Genomic DNA, 27,122 nt, shown 5'->3' on the forward strand with positions numbered 1-27,122 from the left:
TACAAACACAGACAGACAATAAATACATAACCTGACAGACGGAGGCAATCACAGCGGCGGGAAACTGAAGGAACAATAAGACTTCTGAATAGTACACAAAGAAGTCATATCCACCTCCCTCCCTTGTGTGATTAACGATGACATTAAACGAAGCACTACTGGTCGGCAACGCGTATAAGACAGCGCATCCACTATTTAGACGACGCGTAAAGAGAAGAACGAGAGAACGGTACTGGTTTCTTGTCCACATACACTGATGGACTGGACTGAATGATTTTTTTTTTTACACCAAAGGATACAGGTCAAGGGCACAAAAAGAGGAAACAATAATAAAAAAAGCCCGCTACTCGCTGCTCCTACAAAAAAGAATCAAAAGAGGTGGCCGAAAGAGTGTTAAGGAGTGAGTGTGGTTTAAATGCACCGTACTATTGAAGCTACAGTGTTCGATAGTGTAGTTAAGAAAGAAAAAATTAGGTACGGATTTTCACACACACGCGAACTTTTTTTTTTTTTTTTTTTTTTTACAGCAAAGGAGACAGTTCAAGGGCACACAAAAAACAAACATTAATAAAAAAAAAGGCCCGCTACTCACTGCTCCTATACTATATGGTTTAATGAATGGGAGTGATTTCGTAACTCATTGTGTGTTGAGGTACTATTCCGAGGTCAAAGGTATACGAGTCGCTGGGAAAATACTACAAAAAGAAAAACATATATTCATTGAGGTATTTTTTTTAACTCCCTTAAGGTTAAATAAGGTCTCATACTCTTAAGCATAAAGTATTTCAATCCCAACAAGGCAAGCTATTATAAGGACAAGTCATTTTAATTAATATACAGATACATAGTAGATCTTGTCACACTGCAGACCGACAATGAGTATATGTTTAATTACGTGATATATTTATTACTACCAAGGGTTAAATTAGAGAAAAGAGTAGACGCATATTCTTTTCCTCCTTCTAAGCAACCATAAGGAAGGTAAGAGGAATTAATAAGTAGAGGTGACGTTAAAGAGAGGTCATAAATCACTTGCTGAGACGACGAGATTAAGGGTATTGATTTAGTGTGTGTGTGTGTGTGTGTGTGTGTGTGTGTGTGTGTGTGTGTGTCGCATCCAGAGATAGTTAGTAGATAAGTGACCTCCTCCCCTTCCTTCCTTCCTTCCTTCGTTCATTCATTCATTCATTCATTCATTCATTTCCTCCTTCCATCTTCCTTGCCGTAATGAAGACAGTCAGTTCCGGGTGTGTGTGTGTGTGTGTGTGTGTGTGTGTGTGTGTGTCGCATCCAGAGATAGTTAGTAGATAAATGACCTCTTCCCCATCCTTCCTTCCTTCCTTCCTTCCTTCCTTCCCTCCTTCCTTCTTCCTTGCCGTAATGAAGACAGTCAGTTCCGGGTGTGTGTGTGTGTGTGTGTGTGTGTGTGTGTGTGTGTGTGTGTGTGTGTAGGTGTAAATTAGTTTTGTTTTTCCTGTGATTCCAATTTTTCTTAGTAACCTTTTTTTTTCTTTGTGTTTTCATATAATGACATAATTCTCTCTTTCTATCTATCTATCTATTTATCTATCGTTGAGAAAGTGTGTGTATACGTGTAAATTAGTAGTGCTTTTCTTGTAGTGGGAATTTATCATAGTAACTTTTTTTTTTTTATGTGTGTGTGTGTGTGTGTGTGTGTGTGTGTGTGTGCAACAAGGGATACTTATGTACACCACCAACCGAGACGCGTGACGTGTAATGATTGTCCTCCTCCTCCTCCTCCTCCTCTTTCTGTATTTCATCCATCTACAATCTTATCTTTCACCTTCCCTTTCTTTTCCTCCTCCTCCTTCTCCTCTTCCTCCTCCTCCGCTTCCTCTTCCTCCTCCTCCATTACCCATCTTATCTCTCTCCCCTTACTCATCTTCACCCTCCTCTTCCTCCTCCATTCAGTTCTTTCACCTTTTTCTTCTCCTTTACCTTCCTACCTAGTCTATTTTTTACAGGTGGGTCCATGTCTCACCTGTCCCTCCTCACCTTGACTACCTGTGTGCCGGGCTCCTTATCTTTGGCGTCTAAGTAATTATTAGTGCTTACCTGAGACGTATGTTACCTGCTGCCGCCTCAAATATTCTCTTCCGTATTTTTTTATCTTTTTTTTTTTTGTTATCTTAGAGGTCGTTCACGTAAGGCTGTTTCTCTCTATCATTATTTTAGGGATTACTGACCTTTGTATTTTTTTGGGGGGGTACTCTTTCTAAACTTTTTTTTATATATAGGGACAATGAGTAGCGGGCTTTTCTTTTTTCTCTCTCCCTGTATTTTTTTTTTTTTGGGGGGGGGCTTTCAGGTGCTTCCTTTACTGTAAAAGGATAAATTAAAGGTGTTTTGATATTGAGTGAGACCAAGTGTTGTTTTTTTAGCCCAGCGTGTGAAGTCAGTAAGGTATTTTTAGGGGCGTTTAGGTTTAAGTTTAGGTGTTCTTCTCGTATTAGTATTAAAGGTATCGTGTTAGTGAATGAAACCAAGTGTTCGTTTTTTAGCCCCGTTTATGGGGTAAGATATTTTAAGAGGCCGTTCAGGTAAGGTTCGTTCTTCTCAATTAGTATCAAAGGTATCGTGTTAGTAAGTCAGACCATGTTTTGTTTTCTCTTGTCTCGTTTATGAAGTTAGATATTGAGTGAGGGAGAGCTGGAGTGGGAGAGAAAAGAAGATTGTGTTGTGTTCCTATTTTTATATTCTTTATCTTCCTTGCAAGTGGTAAAGTATCGATGTAGGAAGAGGAAGTGGGTCTATAATTAAGTTTGCATATCGTGTTATCTTTTTTTTATAAGTAAACTGTTGAGGAAGGGAAGGAAAGGAGATTGAGATTAAGTACAAGCTGTATATTAAGTTATTTTTCTACTGTGGTCGATACCTTCTGTAATATTTTTCTGTCTCTTTCTTTACATATTGTCCCATCTCTCGCTAAGAAAACTGGAAGGCGAGTGGGGGCGCAGTAAGCTGTTGAGGAAGGGAAGGGAAGGGAAGGCAATTTAGATTAAGTACAAGCTGTATATTAAGTTATTTTTCTACTGTGGTCGATACCTTCTGTAATATTTTTGTCTCTTTCTTTACATATTGTCCCATCTCTTGCTAAGAAAACCGGAAGGCGAGTGGGTACGCAGTAAGCTGGTGAGGAAGGGAAGGGAAGGAAAGGCAATTTAGACTAAGTACAAGCTGTATATTAAGTTATTTTTCTACTGTGGTCGATACCTTCTGTAATATTTTTCTGTCTCTTTCTTTACATATTGTCTCATCTCTTGCTAAGAAAACTGGAAGGCGAGGGGGTACGCAGTAAGCTGGTGAGGAAGGGAAGGGAAGGGAAGGCGATTTAGATTAAGTACAAGCTGTATATTAAGTTATTTTTCTACTGTGGTCGATACCTTCTGTAATATTTTTTTTTCTCTTTCTTTACATATTGTCCCATCTCTCGCTAAGAAAACTGGAAGGCGAGTGGGGGCGCAGTAAGCTGGTGAGGAAGGGAAGAGAAGGGAAGGCAATTTAGATTAAGTACAAGCTGTATATTAAGTTATTTTTTTTACTGTGGTCGATACCTTCTGTAATATTTTTTTCTCTCTTTCTTTATATATTGTCCCATCTCTCACTAAGAAAACTGGAAGACAAAAAAAAATTGTCCTTGCATTATACTGAACAGCTTAATTAATTTTACCTTCATCTGCAACTATTTTTCCTCGATTTTTTTTTACTTCACCCATCGACCTTATTATCTTTCTCCTTCCTTTTCTTTTCCTCCTCCGCTGTTTCTTATCTACTCTCCTATCATCTACTTTCACTGCGTCTAAGAATGATGTATAACTAAAATAATAAACACATAACATAATACATTGTGAATATCTGTGTTTTTGTATGATAGTGGAGACAGATCAAGGGTTAAGATAATGCTCGGAATATGCTCCTCCTGTAAAGTACAAACACACCTGTAATTAGAGTCCCCAAACTTACCTGTGACGGTCCCATGGTCATTGAGGCAGCGGTGAGGCGAGGAAAACGATTAAGCTTCAAACTGTTTTCCTTCTTTCCTATTCTTTTCTTTTTATGTATCTCCTGAGTCTCCCACTACCTGTTCAGCTTTTCGATCTTCTTTTGTTTCTTCATTATTCTTTCCCCGCCACTCTTGTCACTCTCCATCGCTTTATTATCACGGTTATTATTATCTATTATTTCTCTAGTAACGTTAAGAAGCACTAAGTTTTTATCACCATCATCATCGTCATCACTCTATTACAACTCTTCCATGTCTATTTTATCTTATTTTTCCTCCTAGTCTTCTTAATTCCTTTCTACGTCAATTCTTCTTCTATCGAGGCAGTTTAGGAAATACATATATATAGATTTCCTTCGTACCTTTCTTTTCCATGTCTGAATTCCCTTATTTTTCTTCCTACTCTTTCTCTATATCCACTCTACATGGGGTCAGTTAGTTCCATGTTACATTATAGTATTGGCGGTTCAATGTTCCTCTATCTCCATTAGGTTCAGTTTATAAGGCTCCACTTCCTTCATTGTCGGTCGTATTTTTTTATAGTACGAGTGTGGATATTTTTTCATGTGGCTTCGTTGTTGATGTGTTAAAACGGTTCTCCACTATTTTTTTTTTAACTGGTGGTGGTGGTGTGGCGTGTTGGTCTTCGCTATACACTTCGTTATTGATCTGTAGTGCGTGAGGCGAAATTCTCATTGTCTGCAGCAAGGTTCTTTTGTCTCGTATAATTAAGTAAGGGTCTATGTATGTGTTTATCTTGCTGGATATATCGATTTTCTTATTACTTATTTATGGGTGTAGTTTATAATGTCTAACTCTCATCGTCTGTAACGTTATATTTCGTCTGTTTTAAGTAAGTGTCTATTTATGTGTTGTGGTGGTATTTTGTTGCATTATATAATCGATTTCCCTATCATTCATTCATGGGTCAAGTTATGTAGTTTATGGGCCTTTACTTTCATCATCTATCTAACATTATATTTCGTGTGTTTTAAGTGTCTATTTATGAGTTGTGGTGGTATTTTTTGTTGCATTATATAATCAATTTTCCTATCAATCATTCATGGGTCAAGTTATCTAGTTTATGAGCCTTCACCTTCATCGTCTGTAACATTATATATCGTCTGTTTTTAAGTAAGTGTCTATTTATGTGTTGTGGTGGTGTTTTGTTGCATTATATAATCGATTTTCCTATCAATCATTCATGGGTCAAGGTATCTAGTTTATGAGCCTTCACCTTCATCGTCTGTAACATCATATTTCGTCTGTTTTTAAGTAAGTGTCTATTTATGTGTTGTGGTGGAATTTTGTTGCATTATATAATCAATTTTCCTATCATTCATTCATGGGTCAAGTTATCTAGTTTATGAGCCTTCACCTTCATCGTCTGTAACATCATATTTCGTCTGTTTTTAAGTAAGTGTCTATTTATGTGTTGTGGTGGTATTTTGTTGCATTATATAATCAATTTTCTTATCATTCATTCGTGGGTCAAGTTATCTAGTTTATGAGCCTTCACCTTCATCGTCTCTAACATTATATTTCGTGTGTTTTAAGTAAGAATCAATTTATATGTCTATTTACTATATCGTGTTGGATTTATCAATTTTCTTATCATTAATCTATGGACCTAGTTTGTAATCCTTTACTTTCTTCTCTGTAACATTATCTTTTTTTTTCTAAGTAAGAACGAGACATCCTGCTCCGTGGTGGTGGTGGAATGTGGTGGTTGTATTATTATGATTATTATTATTTTTATTTTATTTTTATTTTATTTATGAGGCTGGTTTATGATACGCCACTTTCAACATCGCCTGCAACTTTCTTTTTTCTTCTGTTTTCATTAAATATAGTTCGTTTCTGTTATGTGGTGGTGATGGTGGTGGTGGATTTATGGTTGATATTTGTTTCTTTATTGGTTGTTCCTCTTTATTAGTTAGTGAGTCAGACCTAGTTTTCTTTTCTTGCTCTGTGTAAACTCATCTAATCATCCATCACTTGTAATTCCCCAAACTTTAATCAATCACGAATTCCCATTATTCAATCTAAAACACATCGCAAAAATCTTTATCCACCATCTCTGTATCTTTCGCAACACGTAAATTATTAGTCTTGTCATCAGAATCAGAGGAAGGGAAGAATGAGCATAACTTGGGTGATCACCGTTATGGTAGATTCAAAGGACAAGCGTGAATAACAGACATGCAGAGGAAGGAAAGAATGAACCGAGGAAGGAAATGAGAAAGAAATGAACGGAGGAATGAGAAAGGAGTGATCAAGAGGAGAATGAGAATGAAAAAGATATGAGAAAAAAATCAGAAAGGCATGAATAGAGGAATGAGAAAGGTGTGAGAGAGAAATGAACAGAGAATGAGAAAGGAATGAACAGAGAAATGAGAAAGGAATGAGAAAGAAAGGAATGAGATTGAGAAAGGAAAGAGAAAGGAATGAGAAAGGAATGAACAGAGGAATGAGAAAGGAATGAGCAGAGAATGAAAAAGGAATAAGAAAGAGGAAGGAAATAAGAAAGGAATGAAAATGAGAATAAGCACGAGAAAAGGATAATCAGAGGAAGGAAAGAATGAACACAACTTGGGGTGATCTCCGCTGAGGTAGATTCCAAGGACGATCGTGGATAACCAACACCCATCAACACCACCCATGAGAGACGAGTTACCAAAGAGACGACGCTGCATAAGACTAATTGAAGGTCACATAAAAGCCGCATTAACGAACTGAAGCACCTCTCTCGTACGCCATAAACCCAAATTAGGAAAATATTAAGGTGTGAAATAAATGGCGTAATACTGAAATGTTTGTAGCCATTGATAAGACTAACTGAAGGTCACATAAAAGCCGCATTAACGAACTCAAGCACCTCTTTCGTACGCCATAAACCCAAATTAGGAAAACATTAAGGTGTGAAATAAATGGCGTAATACTGAAATGTTTGTAGCCATTGATATCTGTGTGTGTATGTGTTTGTGTGTGTGTGGGTGTTGGTGTATGAGTGTGTGTTCGTCTGTCTATCTGTATGTAAGTATGTATATATGTATGTATGTATGTGTGATTGTTTATATATGCATACTTATAGCCACATGAGTTAAGATTAGCTCGTGTGATGCTGACTCAAGAATGGATTGGGATATATGTTATTTTTTTCTGTTCTTATATATTTATTTATTCTGTATCTCTGCGGGGCCTCTATAACTCCTCTCCCTCCCTCCTGTATGTGCTGTTCTATTATACGAAGCTTTTAAAAGGAACAAATCTTAACATGTGTGTTTTCGTTTTGCTTTTAGGTGACTCGCTAGGAAGGGACAGGCCCGCACAGGTCAGCAAGGTAAGATTAAAAATATGATTACTTTTTTTCTCCTCATTTCAGTGCATATCCGTCCGCCTCAACCTCTGCGCGACTCTATATAAAAAGAGATAATAATGAAATAAAAAAAACAGGTTCCCGTCCCTACATCATCAGTATTCCTCCCGCGGCGTCCAAAGCTGACAGGTGAAAGACAGTAATTATGCTAGCGACACCTGGAACGGTAACTTTATTAGACGCGATATACGACCTTGTACCGTTATGAGGGAGGAGGAGAAGAGGAGGCCATGGACGTGAGGGGAAAAGGAGATGAGGGTATGGATGAGGAAGGGAAAGGGGGCATGGGAGAAGAAGGGAATGGGGGTTACTGATAGAAAGAGGAAGGGAGGACAAGGAGGTGATGAGTGAGGGGAAAAGGAGATGAGGGTATGGATGAGGAAGGGAAAGGGGGCGTGGGAGAAGAAGGGAATAGGGGGTCACTTATAGAAAGAGGAAGGGAGGACAAGGAGGTGATGAGTGAGGGGAAAAGGAGATGAGGGTATGGATGAGGAAGGGAAAGGGGGCGTGGGAGAAGAAGGGAATAGGGGGTCACTGATAGAAAGAGGAAGGGAGGGCAAGGAGGTGATGAGGATGGGTGATGAATGGAGAGGAGATGATAGGAGTAGCCTCGAGATGGGTGTAGAGGGTAAAGAGGAAGGGGAAGGATGAATGAGTCGGACTGAATGGGGACGGAGAAGAGGGAATAAATGGAGAGAGGATGAGTTAAACTGGATGAACTGGAGATAGGTGAAGAGAGGAGGGATAGAGGATGAAGAGGGGAAGATCACAGCAAAAATAATGAAGAAAACACAAGAAAATGGAAGTCCTGTAGGATCTTAAAAGGCCATGACCTAACGTATAGTCAGAAAGGAGGGACCTGCAGCTCTTCTTTACCGTAGTTTCCCATTCACTGTACGCGTTGCATGTGGCCTCGGGGACAGTAACATGCTCGTGGTCATTACATCATTAGTATTGTTGTTATTACCGTTATTATGCATTGCGACGAAGGGGGATGATTTGGTACCTGTCTGCATGTAGTTAGTTGTCTTTGTTTATTTGTATTTTGTGACCGTCTTCGTATGTCTGTGTGTTTGTATTCGTGTGTATGCTTGTGTGTCTATGTGTGTGTGTAGTATTCGTTAATTCTTTCTGCGATATTCATACGAGAGAGGTCATCGGTAGGAAAGGGGCGATTGGTGGCTGGTGGATATTGAGAAGTAGAGTGATGTTGTATTTGACCGAAGTGTAAGAAACTGATTTAAAGGCCCACAGAATATTTGACAGACAGAGTAATCATCAGACTGAAATATCGACTAACGAATTTACTTAAACACACATACACACACACACACACACAAATAAACACACACACACACACACACACACACACAAACACAAACACACACAATGCATCCCATACACACACTCTCATATCAACACACATTCCCTCCCCCTCCAACACACACAAACACACAAACACACACCACAGCTTAACACAACCTACCACACTCTTGACACACTTCCACCACCACCACCACAATCACCACCACCACCAAAGACATTAACAGCAACAATAATAACAACAGTGGTAGTGGTGGTGGTGATGGTGGTGGTGATGGCGTGTAAGGTCACCCCCGTCCCCCCCCGCCCCCTCGCCCCCCCTGGCAATGGCCCCCACCCTGTTTAATCCCGGGATGAAAGATTTCCCGTGACGCCCATTTTGCAGGGATAATTTTTTCGATAATTTTATGTGTCAGCCCTTCTGTTTGTCTCTGTCCTGCCTCTTGTGTGTGTGGGGTGGGGGGGAGGAGGGGGTTATGTGTGTGTGTGTGGGGGGGTTGTATGTGTGTGTGTGGGGGGGGGTTGTTGTGTGTGTGTGGGGGGGGGGGTTGTTGTGTGTGTGTGTGTGTTGATGTTATCGTGTATTAGCAACATGAAACACTATTATCAACGCCATCATCACCATCACCACCTTCACCACCACCACCACCACCACCACCATCATCACCACCACCACCATCACCATTACTACTGCAATCCTTTATAGTAGTCATTAGAATTTTTTCGAGCGTCATCACACACTATCATCACCTTGCATAGTTTCATCACCACCACCACCATCACCACCACCATCACCACCACCTTCATCACCACCACCATTACCACGTCCAGTCGCAACAAACAGTAATCATACTTCACCAAACATCACACGCTAATTACACACACACACACACACACACAAACACACATACACATACACAAACACAACCCCACCACTAACCACAACCTTAACCCCTTACAACACCAAATCAACCACCACCACACCACCACAACCACCACCATAGACCGCACTTCGTCTCCACCACCACCACCACAACACTACCACACCAACACCACACTGGCTCTGGCACTGACTTGCACCCGTGTCAACACCATGCACGGCGGCGGGCACGCGACAACTGAACTGTGCCGCGCGATCCAGGTGTGTTAGGGAGTGAGGGGAGAAGAGGGGAAGAAGGGGGGGGAAGTGAAGGGGGTGGCCAGTCAGGTTAGGCAGGTCATGCGCATGTCGCCCCCTTGTGGATGGTCAGGCAGGGTGGAGTGGGGGGAAGGGGGTGAGGAGTGGGGGGTTGAGGGGGTAAAAATGTGAACGAGTGGAGTATGGAGGGAGGGGAAGAAGGTGCAGGTTGTCCAGTGAGGGTAGGCAGGTAGGTAGGAAGGCCGCGCGCTGGTCCCCTCTCTGTGTGTGGGGCTGATGAGGGGGGTGGGGGGAATGAGGTGAGAGGAAGGTGTGAAAGAGTTAGTAAGGGAGACTAAGGAATAGGTTTTTCTTGGGGTGTGGGTATGGGAGGACACAAGTATATTAAATGAGGTTTTCTTATTTGGTCAGGGAGGGGAGTGAGGTAGGGGGAAGGTGTGAAAGAGTTAGTAAGGGAGACTCGGCAATAGATTTTTCTTGGGGTGTGAGGAGGAGGCAGCAAGTATATTTAATGAGGTTTTCTTTTATGGTTATGTAGAGGTCTGTTTGGTCAAGGAGGGGAGTGAGGTGAGGTGAGGTGTGAAAGAGTCGGTAAGGGAGACTAGGCAATAGATTTTTCTTGGGGTGTGAGGAGGAGGCAGCAAGTATATTTAATGAGGTTTTCTTTTATGGTTATGTAGAGGTCTGTTTGGTCAGGGAGGGGATTGACGTAAGGTGAGGGGGGGGAAGGTGTGAAAGAGTTAGTAAGGGAGACTAGGCAAATAGGTTCTTCTTGTGGTGTGAGGAGGAGGCAGCAAGTATATTTAATGAGGTTTTCTTTTATGGTTATGTAGAGGTCTGTTTGGTCAGGGAGGGGATTGACGTAAGGTAAGGGGAAGGTGTGAAAGAGTTAGTAAGGGAGACTAGGCAAATAGGTTCTTCTTGGGGTGTGAGGGAGGACGCAAGTATATTTGATAAAGTTTTCTGTTATGCTTGTGTAGAGGGAAAGAAAAAGAAAGATACAGAGGAGTGAGATAAGGGGAAGGTGTGAAGGTTAGTAAGGAAGACTAGGCAATTGGTTTTCTTCGTGAGGGAAAGAAAATAAGAAAGATACAGAGGAGTGAGATAAGGGGAAGGTGTGAAGGTTAGTAAGGAAGACTAGGCAATTGGTTTTCTTCGTGAGGGAGAAGGGAGGACGCAAGTATATATGACAAGGTTTTCTGGTATAGTTGTATAGAGGTAAACACGAAGATGAGGTTGGGTGAGGTATACTGTTATGTTATTGTCATGGGAACTGAGACATTACGGTGCGTGTTAACGAGGATAAAGAAGTGAAATAGCTGGACAGGTTAAGTAAGCATTGCGTGATATTATTATGGAGGCGGAAAAGTGTAAGAGTTGCTTATGTTAATAAATTAAGATGTGTGCTTGTAGGCGATTAAGAAAGGAAGAAGTTATAAAATTAAACCGTATAAATAAGAAAGGGAATGTGTAATGAGAGATAAGATTTATAAAGAGTGGTTAAGGGGGGGAAAGGAAGGATCGTTTACAGAGAAAGGAGGGACTGCGGAGGGAGGGAAAAGAAAGGAGTTATGAAGCAAAGGAAGAGTCATTATAGGAAGACCCAAATAGGAACACTGCAAACAAGACAAACAGCGGTGAAATAAAACAGAGAACCCGGTAAAAATGACAGACACAACCGCCGTGCTGAATAAAAGGACATAAAGGAATTTGTATTTTAGAAGATTGCTGTGGACTTTGAGAAGGAAGCGGGACAGGAGGTCGTGACAGGAAAAGCTATGTAGGTCGCCCCGAGAAAACAACATGTGTATAGTGGATTATTTAAGTAGGTCAGAGGGCTCGTAGCGGCAAGGACAGGACGTGGGAAGAGAAGAAAGGAATGAGAATAGGAAGTCTGAGGTATGAATGTAATGTGAATGGAATGGGCTGAAAGAACTGAGGATAGGTTACAAGGGCAATGAGGGATAGGGTGGGAATAACAAGAGATGAGGAGTCAGCTGGAATAGGAGATTGGAGAGTTTGGGGTATGAATGGAAAGAGAATGGAATGGGCTGAAAGAACTGAGGATAGGTTACAAGGGGAATGAGGGATAGGGTGGGAATGACAGGCGATGAAGAGTCGGGTGGAATAGAAGGAGATTGGAGAGTGTATGAATTGAAAGAGAATGGGATAGGTTGAAAGGACTGAGGATAGGTTACAAGGGGAATGAGGGATAGAGTGGGAATGACAGGCGATGAGGAGTCAGGTGGGAGTCAGGGTGCAAGAAACAACAGGGACAGCTCAAGACGTCACGGAGGATTATATAGACTAGGTTGACAACAAAGGAATGTACCCCGTGAGTTACCTAATAGGACACTCACCTCTCGCGTCTCGCCTCACGTGCATGACAGAGAGAAAGAGATTGGAAAAACTCCCCCCCCCCCCCCCCCCCCCTAGCTAGATGCCTACGACCATACTGCTCTGTTCGGCCGCTTTCACACAAGGCCAACGGGAAGGTGCGTCACAAATTTCGGGGAGCTTACAGAACCGCGGGTAGCTAAGGGGTAAATTTCTATGCATAAGCCCCGCCATGGAGTCGAAGGAAGTGAGGTCTCGGAAGAGGGATTTAAGTAAAGATCCTGTGCTGTAGAAAGAAAGTGGATTAAATGGTGAGAAGTAAAAGTGAACGATTGAAATTTAAAGGATGGAAAGTGAAGAGAAGCGAACGTGATTGAAGAGAGATTAAGTGAAGTTCCTGTGCTGTAGAAAGAAAGTGGATTAAAGAGTGAGAAGTAAAAGTGAACGATTGAGATTTAAAGGATGGAAAGTAAAGGGAAGCGAACGTGATCGAAGAGAGATTAAGTAAAGTTCCTGTGCTGTAGAAAGAAAGTGGATTAAAGAGTGAGAAGTAAAAGTGAACGATTGAGATTTAAAAGATGAAAAGTAAAGGGAAGCGAATGAGATTAAAGAGAGAAAAGTGGACGGATTCCCAGGACCTAACGTTACAAGGGAAGCAAATATCCTGTGCATTGGAAAGGAGTAAAGGTGTGAAGTTAAGGGAAGTGAACACGATTGGAAAGAGAAAAGTATACAAAAACAGTGATTCGTTAACCCCTCAGTAACTTCTTTTTTTTTCTTATTCAGTCTCGCGTTAGAAGAAAAAAAGGCGTTCGAGGAGACCCAAAACTGTGAAAATAAGTCGGTGTATCTTTTCCGTCCTTAATGTTCTCTTGATTTCTAGACTCTAAAGGAACACGGTCAGTTTTGAAGGAGAGGAAGGAGGAGAAAGACGTCAACTCCAGTGCCGTTCTGTCTTGCGTTCATCCTGTGGAATTGATGTAAAATTTAACCTGTGTTTTGTAGGGGGGGTTACTCCATCTTGTTATTGTCTTATGGGATGTGAAATGTGTCCTGTATATTGTAGGGGTGGTTTGCTATCTCTTGTTTTCGTCCTGTTCGATGCAAGATTAATCCCATATTTTGTAGGGAGGGAGGCTTTCCTATCTCTTGTACGTCCTGGTCGATGCAAGATTTATCCTAGGTTTTGTAGGGGTGGTTTTCTATCTCTTGTTTACGCCCTGTTCGATGCAAGAGTTATCCTGTATTTTGTAGGGAGGGAGGCTTTCCTATCTCTTATGTACGTTTTATTGATGCGAAATTTATCCTGTATTATGTAGAGGTGGGTTCCGATCCCTTGTTATAGTCCCCGATCCTTTAAACACGATCCCAGCAGAGGCGATCGAGCTGAAAAGTCGTCATGTCAATCCTTTAGTCTGGGTAGCAATTCAATGAGTTTCAGAGGATTCATTTATTCGATGCAATCCTTTTTTTTCTCAAGTTGTTGTTTCCGATGTTTCTGTCTTCAGTGTAGTGAGTTTCCCTTTTACTCTCCTAGAAAAAAAAAATAAAGTTTCCCCTCCATGCAGGACCTACTTCGTTATAATGCATGTTGTCTTCAATTCTCCAGGTGGTAATTCCGCAAAACCTTCCCTGAAAATCCCCCGTTCCCTCATATAGCGTGCAAGCGTGCGTCGGCTGCATTTATACAACGTTAAGGATGAGCGTTATGGTGCCTAATAAAAGCATAATAGCGAACAACAGAACAAAACCTCCTCGCTGGCGCTTACCCGGAACACCTTCGCGTCAGAACTGAAAGAGAGGCGGCGGGCGCGGGGCGTGGCGGGCAGGGCAAGGAGGTGGACGGTACGGGTGTGTGTGTCTTGCGTGCGGGCCCAAAAGTGGCTCTACTGTCCTTACTCCCTCACGCTTTCCCTCCGAGCGGCTGCCGGGCTGACACACAACTGGTGGTAGCGTGTAGACGGCGGTGAGGCTTCCTGGAACACCCTGCCCTGACTTATGGCCCCTGGGACTTGCCAACGTTTGCGTGGAGGAACGGGAAGGTGGGAACTGACAGGGGAGGGGAGTCGTGGAGAAGGAATGGTGGTAAGGAGTCGAAGTAGGGGGTAAGGGGAGGGAAAGGGAAGGTGGGAGGGTAGGTGAGAGGGGAAGGAGGAGAAGGTAAGGCGGAGGGGTCGCTGCGTGGGGGGAAAGGGAGGGAGGGAAGGAGAGGTAAGGGAAGGAGGTAAGGGAAGGAGGAAAGGTAGTAAGGAGGAGGGAGGAAGGGGTAAGGGGTAGGGTATGTTTTCCTCCTCCTCCTCCTCCTCCTCCTCCTCCTCCTCCTTCTCCTTTTCTGTGGCCTTGTTCTTCACCTCGTCTTCGTTCCGCCCCCACGTATTAATGACGCCCCGCCCCCATCACCCCCCTTTGCCCCCCCTCCAGACACATAACAGTCAAGGTCGCTATACCCATACATTACTGCGCCCCCCGCCGCCCCCCGCCGCCCCCCGCCAGCGTCCTCGTCCGTCTATGTTATAAAGAAGATACGAAACACAGACACACACGTACACACACACACTCTCTCATTTTCTATCTCTATCTATCTATCTATCTGTCTATCTAATATTGGACAGCTACCTTGTATGTTCTCGCTAACAGATACGTATTTTCCTTCAGACGTGAGGGTTGAGAAGCTTCTAAATATTATCATTAAACTCGAGATTATCTTTTTAAGTCTTGCTGCTTCTCGTGAAATCGTATAATCTGACATTCCCTAAAGACGACCTCGCTCCTTCTCGCAAACTGTTACTTAATGCCTTCAGACGTGGCGGTGTCCAGAGGCTCGTAAAGATTGTGATTACACCCGGAGAATCTTTTTGTTTTGTCTTTCTACCTTTTAAGAACGCTATTTTGTTCCGCCAAGTCTACGAAAGGAATATAAAACAAGTGACCTTTTGTTTCCTCGAGTTGCTTAATATATGCAGACCGGTTGATCAAAGGCTCCTAAAGATTGTGATTACACCCGGATCATCTTTTTATTTTGTCTTGCTGTCTTTTAAGAACGCTATGTTGTTTCGCCAAGTCTTGAAGAAATATGAATCAGGCGACCTTTTGTTTCCTCGAGTTGCTTAATATATCCAGACAGGTTGATCAGAGGCTCCTAAAGATTGTGATTACACCCGGATGATCCTTTTTTGTCTTTCTACTTTTTAATAATCCGTCTGTTGTTCCGCCAATTCTAAAAACAGTATGAATTAGGTGACCTTCTGTTTCCTCGAGTTGCTTAATATATCCAGACAGGTTTTCCAGAGGCTCCTAAAGATTGTGATTACACCCGGATGATTTTTTTCTGTCTTGCTGCATTTTAATAATTCGTCTGTTGTTCCACCAATTCTAAAAACAGTATGAATTAGGTGACCTTCTGTTTCCTCGAGTTGCTTAATATATCCAGACAGGTTGATCAGAGGCTCCTAAAGATTGTGATTACACCCAGATCATCTTTGCTATCTTACTGCTTTTTAATAATCCGTCTGTTGTTCCGCCAATTCTAAAAACAGTATGAATTAGGTGACCTTCTGTTTCCTCGAGTTGCTTAATATATCCAGACAGGTTGATCAGAGGCTCCTAAAGATTGTGATTACACCCGGATGATCCTTTTTTGTCTTTCTGCTTTTTAATAATCCGTCTGTTGTTCCACCAATTCTATAAACAGGATTACACCCGCATGATTCTTTTCTGTCTTGCTGCATTTTAATAATTCGTCTGTTGTTCCACCATTTCTAAAAACAGTATGAATTAGGTGACCTTCTGTTTCCTCGAGTTGCTTAATATATCCAGACAGGTTGATCAGAGGCTCCTAAAGATTGTGATTACACCCGGATGATCCTTTTTTGTCTTTCTGCTTTTTAATAATCCGTCTGTTGTTCCACCAATTCTATAAACAGTGTGAAATAGAAGACCTTTTGTTTCTTCGAGTTAGTAAGTTAATATCTCCAGACAGCTTTTTCAGAGGCCCCTAAAGATTGTGATTACACCCGGATCATCTTTGCTATCTTACTGCTTTTTAATAATCCGTCTGTTGTTCCGCCAATTCTATAAACAGTATGATATAGATGACCTTTTTCTTCTCCGAGTTACTTAATATATCCAGACCTAGGTTCATAAAGTGTTAGATTAAGCTCGCATGATCCTTCGTACTATATTAATGCCTATATTTTTTTTCTGCTTTCTCTGGAACTCCTCGTTGGCATCACATTGACTGGTCTGAGCCGGATATCCCTCCTGTAGCCAGAAGAGGGTCATCCCAAAACTCAGTAGTCTCTTTCTTCTCTTATTCTCCTTTCTTTACTCCTCCTCCTCATCATCATCAGTATCCTCTTCCTCCTCCACCGCCTCCCTCTCCGCTCCTTACCCTCCTCCTTCCTTTGCTCCTCCTCCTCATCATCATCAGTATCCTCTTCCTCCTCCACCGCCTCCCTCTCCTCTCCTTACCCTCCTCCTTTCTTTACTCCTCCTCCTCATCATCATCAGTATCCTCTTCCTCCTCCACCGCCTCCCTCTCCTCTCCTTACCCTCCTCCTTTCTTTACTCCTCCTCCTCTTCCTCATCAGTATCCTCTTCCTCCTCCACCGCCTCCCTCTCCTCTCCTTACCCTCCTCCTTTCTTTACTTCTCCTCCTCTTCCTCATCAGTATCCTCTTCCTCCTCCACCGCCTCCCTCTCCTCTCCTTACCCTCCTCCTTCCTTTGCTCCTCCTCCTCATCATCATCAGTATCCTCTTCCTCCTCCACCGCCTCCCTCTCCTCTCCTTACCCTCCTCCTTTCTTTACTTCTCCTCCTCATCATCATCAGTATCCTCTTCCTCCTCCACTGCCTCCCTCTCCTCCCCTCCTCCTCTCCCTTCTTCTTTCTCTCTCTTCCTCCCTCTCCTCTCCTTACCCTCCTCCTTTCTTTACTCCTCCTCCTCTTCCTCATCAGTATCCTCTTCCTCCTCCACCGCCTCCCTCTCCTCTCCTTACCCTCCTCCTTTCTTTACTTCTCTTCCTCTTCCTCATCAGTATCCTCTTCCTCCTCCACCGCCTCCCTCTCCTCTCCTTACCCTCCTCCTTTCTTTACTTCTCCTCCTCTTCCTCATCAGTATCCTCTTCCTCCTCCACCGCCTCCCTCTCCTCTCCTTACCCTCCTCCTTCTCCTCTTCCTCAACATCCTAGTCCTCCTCCACCTCCTCCTCGCCTATTTCTTCGCCCCTCACGCCCCTCCCACGCCTACGAGCATAGCAAGGGATACACAAAAATAAAGACCAGAGAAGTAAAGTTAACCGGAAACGCAGGTAAAAAGGAAAAAGGTAGAAAAAAAGTGAAGGTGTGCAAATAGTGACTCGGAGCTCCGCCTGGCTGACGTAAAACTCTCTCCTGCTCAGTGAAATATATTGTTCAATTTCCGCGTCGCCAAGGAATGCACAGAAGAAATTACAAAAGCATACCTTCATAATTTCAGGAACTAGATTTTATCCTCACCATTGTTCTGCGAAACTGTGCTACAAGAACAACAAAGCAAGAACAAGAACAATCATTTCAACCCACGACATGATGAGTCAGAATTACATCTATTAGAAAGACTCACGTAACGTATTAATTGCCTGCTAGCCTCATCATCATCTTCAGCCTATAGTACTTCATTAAACCAAACTAATTAAACAAAAGTAAAAAGAAGAAAAGAATTATTGCATTGAAGAAGGTCTCGATCGCATCCCAAATTTCTCCTTCATCAGCGCTGTAAGGGACACGAGGCAGCCAGACACGTGTTGCTCGATAGGCCCAGGGAGGGAACACGAGAGAAAACGATGCCGTGCTACCGGGGACTCACATTCACCCCAAACTGCAAGGTAACGGAGTAGCAACCCAGAAATTGTAGAAGAATACGAAGGGAGTGACGGGAAAGAGACAGGAAGGTACGGGAGTGAGCACCTTGGGACGGGACAGTAAAGATATGGACGGCGTGAGACGGGAAGGTAAATAAACTGAATGCTTTATACGGAAAGTGATGGAATATAATGTGAGAAATAGATAGATAGGTAGATAGATTGACAGGAGTACTTGAAGAAAGGAGGGAACGTTGTAGAAAATTAAATTAGAGAGAAATAAGAAGTGAAGTGAAGAGTTAGAGTAAAAGAAAAGAAGTAAAGGTGTTTTGGAAAGATAACCGGTTGGGGATAAACGGAAAAAAATCAAACGTTCTTACTTCGAATATTTTTTTACAGATAAGGAAACAGCTCAAGGGCAACAAAAAAGGTGTAAAAAAAGACCACTAATCGCTGTTCCCACAAAGATAAAAGTAATAAGTGACCAAAAGAGAGATCAACTTGCAACCTTTATCAAACCAACATTCACAGATCCACACAGACAGACAGACAGACAGAAAAAAAGGACAAAAAACTGAAAATATTAGCATGGCAGCAACCCTTACAAACAACAACTCTTAGAAATGCACACACACGTAAATTACATCAACTTACGAAAGAAATAAAAACAGAACCACTAATTGAAAAGATTGCTGGTAATTACTCAGAAACAGCCCGACGTGACTCTGGGAACTGTTGGCCCCTCGCTCTCGTAATCTCTCCCCCTCAGTTTATATAGCAACCCGCGGCCACACACTCCCTCGCCGCCTGAATACATGAATAAGCTGGAGCAGGGCTTATGGGCGGGCGAGGGGCGAGTTACGTGGAATGAGTAAAAGATCAACCCGTCCTGATAGTTCTTCGTTTCAGTGCGTCGGAGGGATTTCTTTTGCATCGTCGCTTGGTTATGAAAAATACTTGTTTGATAATGTTGGTTAAATAGCACCTTCGGACACATTCTGATAAATTTCACATCAAATAGGACGATAGCAAAAGACAGGAAAGCCATGCAGAATTATTTAAGAGAAGGGATGATTTATATATTTATTAATGTAGTGGGAAGGGATGATTTACATATTTATTTATGAAGTGGGAAGGGATGATTTATATATTTATTTATGAAGTCTTTCGTCTGGTAACGGTGATCTGGAATCGTGTATTTCCTGTTTCTTTATGATTTTTCTCCTCTTCATTCCTCCTGAGTGTGTAGTTGCCATCCAATTCTCAAGGAGGGGGAGGAGTTTACCATATCACCATGTCAAGTGGGTGGTTCCAGCTCCCATGTTTAACCCTAGTGGATCTCGCTTTGCATAACGAGTTAGTCTGCCTCATTTATCACGTTTTCTCTGTCCTGTCCACTCATGTCTGTCACCCTCCTCGGCCTCCCCACACCACACGGCGACGAATTCATGGTTGTGGTTTCCTGGGCATTTTCTGGTGATTACAAAGGGACGATTTATGTGTAGAAAAGGGGAACTAATGCCCGTCATCCCTCCCCGTTCAGTCACTCTCCACACCACACAGGGACTGGAATTCGTAGTTGTGGTGTGTTTGGTGTTGTCAGGTGAGCGAAACGAGATGCTAGACGATGCGTATGCCAGTCAGTATGGCTTGACGGACATAAGAGAGAGAGAGAGAGAGAGAGAGAGAGAGAGAGAGAGAGAGAGAGAGTTTCCTATTCTTATCTTTCGTGTATCAGGTATAACTTTCAAAATACTATAAAAAAAGAAACTCAAATATGACTTTTCTTTAATTGTGCGACACCCAGAAAAATCACTAGAGAGAGAGAGAGAGAGAGAGAGAGAGAGAGAGAGAGAGAGAGAGAGAGAGAGAGAGAGAGAGAGAGAGAGAGAGAGAGAGAGAGAGAGAGAGAGCGTTCCCAATTCTTATCTTTCGTGTATCAGATATAACTTTCAAAATACTACAAAAAAACATTAACGAATCTCCAACATGGCTCTTTTCCAGTTGTGGGGCACGCAGGAAAGAATCACGAAAACAAGAACATCCCTGAAGCCTTTGATGGATCACGGTGCGTCGCCGAAACATTAACCACAACGACGTCGAATCAATCAGACGCGAGGACTCGTTTCGCTGCGCACGTCCACACCCTGATGAACTTGACTAATCACTGTCGCCGAGGCAATATTCACGAGGAAGCCGTGTCGATTATTTTTTTTTTTACAACAAAGGAGACAGCTCAAGGGCACACAAAAAAGGAGACAGTAATAAAAAAAAAGCCCGCTACTCGCTGCTCCTAAAAAGAGAATCACAAGAGGTGGCCTCCTATCAAAAGAGGTGCCCAGGAACTCGCTTGGGTTGAGCCGTGCCCTATGCTTTCTCTTTCTTCTCGTTTACTTAGAGAATAGAGACACATCCATCCATCCGAAATTGACCTCTCTTTTGGCCACTCATTTCTGTAGTTAATTTTATAGGAGCAGTGATTAGTGGGGTTTCTTTTTTGTTTCTTTATATATATTTTTTTTTCCTGGAGCTACTTTCTGTACTGTAAAAAAACTAACACGACTGCTTATACTTTTTTGCAGTAAAGGAAATAAACAGTTCAACGGAAGTAAACAAAGAAAAAAAAACTAAATCGCTCTTCCTGCAAAGTAAACAGAAGGAGTAGCCAGAAGAGACGTCAACTACTACTACTATACTACTACTACTACTACTACTACTACTACTACTACTACTACTACTACTATTACTACTACAAGGCGCCAAGGTCTCTCTCTCTCCCACTCTTCGATCACCTGTCACGCGCCTTTCCTCTCTTCTCCTCCTCCTTTTCCTCCTCCTCCTCCTCCTCCTCCCTCAGGTGTAATAACCGTTTACCTGGGTACTAATTAGCAAGCCACAGGTACCACTAACATATGGATCGTCCCCCCTCTGCCCCCCCCCCCCCTCCCCCCCGGATCCTCCTTGAGCTACGGGTGTTCGTGTAAGAGGCAGATGGCGTTCGTTGTCCACTTTTATGTCCTAACCTCTTCGTCCCTCCCTCCGTATCCACTCCACCCTGATTTTTTTTCTCTTTTTTTCGCTCTTTTTTGCGAGGTCAAGGAAAATGGAGCGTTCGCGTGTCCGGGCTAATTGCCGTCTGGGTGGGATTTGGTCGTTTGTTATCGTGTGTTATCAGCGGACGGCCTTCGAACTCTCCCCCGCGGCCTATCGTTTTCCCCGCCCGCCGGTCAAGTACTTACCCGTCCCATCGGTCTGCAGGAGTTTGCCCGACAACACCAAGGTCGCCGTTTTCTTTCTGTCTCCCTCTCTCTTAGGCCGGTTCATTTACTCCCAGGTTTTCATATTCCTCGATCTAAATTCATGTATTCTTTAGCGAGAGAAGAACCATTATTAACTTATCTAGCTAATGATCGTTGTAATTTATTTGAAGACCACTTTCGGCTCTCCCAATAACTATAAGCCACAATGAAGATCAGTCGAGTTCTCATGATTTTTTTTTCACGTTCATGCTGCAGAAGAAGCCTTGTCAAACTACCACTAGGCTTATAAAACTGCCCTTCCTTTTCTTTCTTTACCTTTCCTTCCCCTCCCTTCCATGTCTCCTTTATGCCCTCTCTGTCCATCCCTTACCATATATATCCTTCCCTTTTTATTCCTTATCTTTCCTTGCCTTCCCTTTCCTTCTCTTTCCTTCCCATGCCTTCCTTTTCTTTCCCTTTCCTTCCTTCCCTTCCCTCTACGACAGCCTTATCAAATGTGTTCTTAGTTAAACGTATCAGTGCCTGTTTAAAACGCCTCTCTTAGAAGAAGTTGCTGGGATATCCATGGTCTGTTTTGCGATCCTAGTGACAGTTTTACGTGACTTCTGTGCTTTGAACGGGAAAATCACCCATGGAAACTCGGCTAATCTTCTTCTCTGTGGTCTTGGGAATTAGTCGTAATGGAGACCCAGATTGTTATGTGATCCTGGTGATAGTTTTACCCGACTTCTGCACTTTGAGCGAGACGATTACCGACAGCCTTATCAAACTTGTTCTTAAGTAAACGTATCGGGGCCTCAGCTCGTCTGTTTGAAGTCTCTCTTAGAAGAAGTTGCTGAAATATCCATGGACTGTTCTGTAACCCTAGTGATAGTTTTACCCTACTTCTGCGCCTTGAGCGGGAAAATCACCCATGGAAACTCGACTAATCTTCTCTATGGCCTTGGGAAATACTCGTAATGTACCTCCCTATACGTTTAAGAATATGAACCCTTTATATATACCAAAACACCGCACAGCTTTACACTTTTCTTCACTGTTTTAATGCACCGCTGGGAAGGGAGACACACCAGAGCATATACACTTAAAAAAATCTTAAATGTTCAAATCACACTCCACATGGACGAGCTGGGCAAAGGCTCCTGGTAGTTACTGTTCCCCCGCACGCGATGTCTTGTGCCCCGGTGCCGTAGCAAATCAGTTAATTAGTATTAGCTGCAAGTGTGGTAAGAGAATGGAGAGAAAGCGGAGGAGAAGGAGGAGGAGGAGGAGGGTGATGGCTTGGTATTTTGGAGGTCAATATTACCATAACCTTGCCCTCCTGAACAGCCTAGAAAAGTCAGACGAACAATAGAGAAATAATGGATACGAAGAAGGATTGGGTTGCTTGAAAGGAGAGAAGGAGGAGGAGGAGGACTGGGTGTTTTGGAGGTCACAATTACCATAACCTTGCCCTCCTGAACGCCCTAGAAGGATCAGAATACAATATAGAAATAATGGATACGAAGAAGGATTGGATTGCTAGAAGGGAGAGGAGGAGGAGGAAGAGGAGGAGGAGGAGGACTGGGTGTTTTGGAGGTCACAGTTACCATAACCTTGCCCTCCTGAACGCCCTAGAGGAGTCAGAAGAGCGATAAAGAAAATGATAATGGATATGGAGAAGAATTGAGAGTTACTAGGAGGGAGGGAAGGAGAGAAGGGAAGGAGGAGGTCTGTACTGATTGCTGGGTGTTTTGGAGGTCACAATTACCATAACCTTGCCCTCCTGAACGCCCTAGAGGAGTCAGAAGAGCGATAAAGAAAATGATAATGGATATGGAGAAGAATTGAGACTTACAAGAATGGTGGAAACGAGGGGAAAGGAATGACTAATGGTGAGGCATGGCTGGCTAGCTGTGTGAGTGTTCCAGAGACAGTATTACCACAACCATATCACCGTTAAGAGCTTAGAAAAATCAGAGGGGAAATAAAAAGCATAATTGGTTTGCACAAAGACTGAGAAGGATTAGGAGAGAAAGGGAGGGAAGGAAAGACGAATAGAAAAGCCGCAAAGGAGTACTTGAGACACAAACACTAAAAGAGAAAGTAGACGATTTAAAAAGCCAGCCATAATGAGTTTGCAGAGATATTGAAAAGGATTATGAGGGAGGGAAGGGAAGGCAGGAAGGACAAGGGCGTGGGGATGATTATGATACAAGTAATAAAGAAGATTGCGAGAGGAAGGGTTGAGAGGATTATAGAGGAGAGAGAGGACGCAGGAAGGGACTTTAAGCAGCACAGTCTATAAACACCAATAAGCTAATGGCCAGAGAGTCTTTAGGCAGTGTAGTTTGCATAGAGATACGTACGTAGAATATACAGATAAGTCTTTAAGGGTATCTTACAAAATATATAATAGATGAGGTATTAAAGGCATAGTTATGTACAAAAAAAGAAAAGAGAAGAGAAGAGAAGGGAAGGGAAGGGAAGGGAAAAAAAGGGAAAGAAAGGGAAAGAAAGGGAAAGGAAGGGAAGGGAAGGGAAGGGAAGGGAATGAGAGAGAGAGAGAGAGAGAGAGTTGGATCCCGGCTGTCAGGTTGCAATTTTAATAAGTATCTGTGCTCCGCTTCGCCCGACAAGATAATGAGGATGAAAAAAATACGCATTTACATTGGAGCGCCATCTTAGACAAGGAGAAGAAGAGGAAGAAGAAGAAGAAGAAGAAGAAGAAGAAGAAGAAGAAGAACAACAACAACAACAACAAGTAGAACAAGAACAAAAAAACAAACAAGAAAACAAAAAAAGAAGAAGAAACATAGAAACATGGAAAAATAGGCAATATTAAACACTGGCATAAAACAAGACTTGCCTGTTTTTAGTGATTTAATTGGTTCGTCTGGAAAAACGAGGAGGAGGAGGAGGAAGAAGAGAAGGAGAAGAAGAGAAGTAGAACAAATTTGGAGAAGGAAAAGAAGGAGAAAGTTGGAGAAAAAGAGGATTAGAAAGGATAGGAAAAAGAGGATGAGGAGAAGAAGGAGACGGAGGAGGAGGAGGAGAAAAAAAAGGGAAAAGGAGAACGAAGAGGAGGAGGACGAGGACAGAACAAAGACGAGGAGGAGAAGGAGAAAGTTGGAGGAGGAGGAGGAAGAGGAGATGGAGGAGGAGGAGGAGGAGGAGAAAAAAGGGAGAAGGAGAACGAAGAGAAGGAGGACGAGGACGAGGACAAAGACGAGGAGGAGAAGGAAAAAGTTGGAGGAGGAGGAGGAGGAGGAGGAGGAGGAGGCCGTGCGGACAGGTGTGTTGGGGGGAATTACCGCTCTCTGATTAATAGGACTTGACCTTGAGGCTGTCACGCAGGTGGAGGGAGGGAAGAGGAAAATTGTGTGTGCTGTTAAGGTGTTGTGCCCCTCCTCCTCCTCCTCCTCCTCCACCTTCCTCTTTTTTTACCTCCTCTTGCCTCGCTTCCTCATTCTTCCTTTCACTTCACTTCTTTTGCTTTACTTTGCTTCCCCTCCTTTCAGTCTCACCCCTCCTATTCCATTCCCTTCCTTTTCCTTTCCTTTCCCTTCCTTTTCTCTTTCTTTCCCTCTCCTTCTCCTCCCTTCCATGCCTCCTTTATTCTTTCTGTTTTCTTCCCTTCCCTTATATATCCTTCCCTTCTCATCCCTTATCTTCCCTTTCCTTCCTTTCCCTTCCCTTTCCTTCCCATCCCTTCCCTTCCCTTCCCTTTCCTTTCCTTTCCTTCCCTTCCCTTCCAATTCCTTTCTTTCCTTTCTCATCCCTTCCCTTCCCATGCATGTTTTCCTTTCCCTCAGCTTCCCTTCCCTTCCCTTCCCTTCCTTTTCCATCCCTTCCCATGCCTTCCCTTTCCTTTCCTTTCCTCTCTTTTTCTTCCCTTCCAATTCCTTTCTTTCCGTTCTCATCCCTTCCCTTCCCATGCATGTTTTCCCTTCCCTCAGCTTCCCTTTCCTTCCCATCCCTTTCCCTTCCTTTCCTTTCCTCAACTTCTTTTTTCTGTCTATTTTCTTCCTCTCCCTTTCCCTAACTCCCCTTCCAATCCTTTCCCTTATCTCCCCTCCCATTCCTCCCCTCCTACTTCTTCCTCCTTACGTTGTACAAATTTCTTCACTGATTCTTGTAGCACATTTTTCTTTCTCATTTATCGCCCGTGAAATTCTGTTATCTTGAGGAGCTGAAGAGGGGAGGAAGAGAGAAGAGAAAAGGGGGAGGGGGGAGGTTAAGTAGAAGAGGAGTGTGAAGGTGATAGGCTCCTCCTCCTCCTCCTCCTCCTCCTCCTCCTCCTCCCCCCTCCTCCTCCTTCTCATTTAGCCTTGACCTCTTTTTTATGCCTTTTCTCTCTCTCTCTTTCTCTTCTTTCTATAATAGTTTCTCGTACATTATTTTTTTTCTTCGGTTTTCTTTTTTTAACTATTTTTTCCTTCTTTATAATCTAAGTTGCATTTGTCTTTCGTTCTTAACACCACTTACTCGGTTTTTTTCCACTTAATTTCACGTCTCTTTCTCTTCTTGGTAAAACTCTTTCTCTCTGTCTGTCTGTCTCTGTCTGTCTCTCTGCTTCTCTTTCTCTCTTTGTCTCTCTGCCCTCTCTCCCTCTCTCTTTTCCTCTTCCTTCTTCATATGTCTTCTATTCATCTTCTTATAATCGCTCACCCATTACTGTCTTCTCCTTCCCCTTTATTGCTGTTTGTTTTTACACTCTTCTTCCGACCCTTGATCCTCTCCCCTTCCCTCCCTTACCACTCCCCTCTAAACAATCAGTACATTAGATTCAGCATTGCGTAATTAAATCTCCTCTCTCCTCTTTTCTTTTTCTCCCCTCTATGGTCTTCCCTTCCCTTCACTTTACTTCACTTCACTTCTCTTCTCTTCCCTTCACTTCACTTAACTTCACTTCACTTCACTTCCCTTCACTTCATTTCATTTCATTTCATTTCATTTCATTTCACTTCCCCTTACTTCACTTTACTTTTCTCCCCTTACTTTCCATTCCATTCCATTTCTTTCCCTTCCCTTCCCTTCCCTACCCTTCCCTTCCCTTCCCCTCCCTTCTCTTCCCATTTCATTCATTCCTTTCCCTTCCCTTTATGTGATCACTAATTCTATCATTCTATTTCCTTTCCATCCCTTCCTATTATTTCCTTTCCTTTTCCTTTTTTTCTCTTCCTTTCCTTTTACTACGTTTCCTTTGTTTTCCTTTCTTTCCTCCACTTTCCTTTCATGCTATTCCTTTACCATCCCTTCCCTTCCCTTCCCTTCCCTTCCCTTCCTACCTGATCCTTCCCTCTGCCTAGGACATCAGCTTTATGCTTTTTCACCCCACCCACAACATTATCTTCCCCGCAGGAGGCTCACTAATCGTCTGTAGTGGGTGTGGTCAGTACCTCAGCGTCTATACGTGTGAATGGCCCTTTGTGTAATTAGAGAAAGAGGTTTTGTTAATAGAAAAGTGTGTTGGTATGTGTGGTTATCTGGTGCTAGTGTAATGCGGCTTGATCGTTCCGTAGAGTTTATTTTAAATAAGTGCTCGTAAAACTCACACAAACACATGTACCTTCAAACATACATACATACACACATACATACATACATACATACATACATACATACCTGCTTTCTTCTTTCCCTTCCCTTGCCTTTCCTTCCCTTTCCTTTTATTCCTTTAATTCCCTTCCTTTTCTTTTACTTCCCTTTCCTTCCCTTTCTTTCCCTGTCCTTCCCTTCCCTTCCCTTTTCTAAGTATTTTATACCCTTCCTTTCCTTTCTCTTCTCTTTATTTCCCTTCCTCCTCTTCTCTTCCTTCCTCTTCCCTACTCTTCCCTTCCC

Source organism: Eriocheir sinensis, chromosome 12 (assembly GCF_024679095.1).
Source record: "Eriocheir sinensis breed Jianghai 21 chromosome 12, ASM2467909v1, whole genome shotgun sequence".
NCBI classification, from domain to species: domain Eukaryota; kingdom Metazoa; phylum Arthropoda; class Malacostraca; order Decapoda; family Varunidae; genus Eriocheir; species Eriocheir sinensis.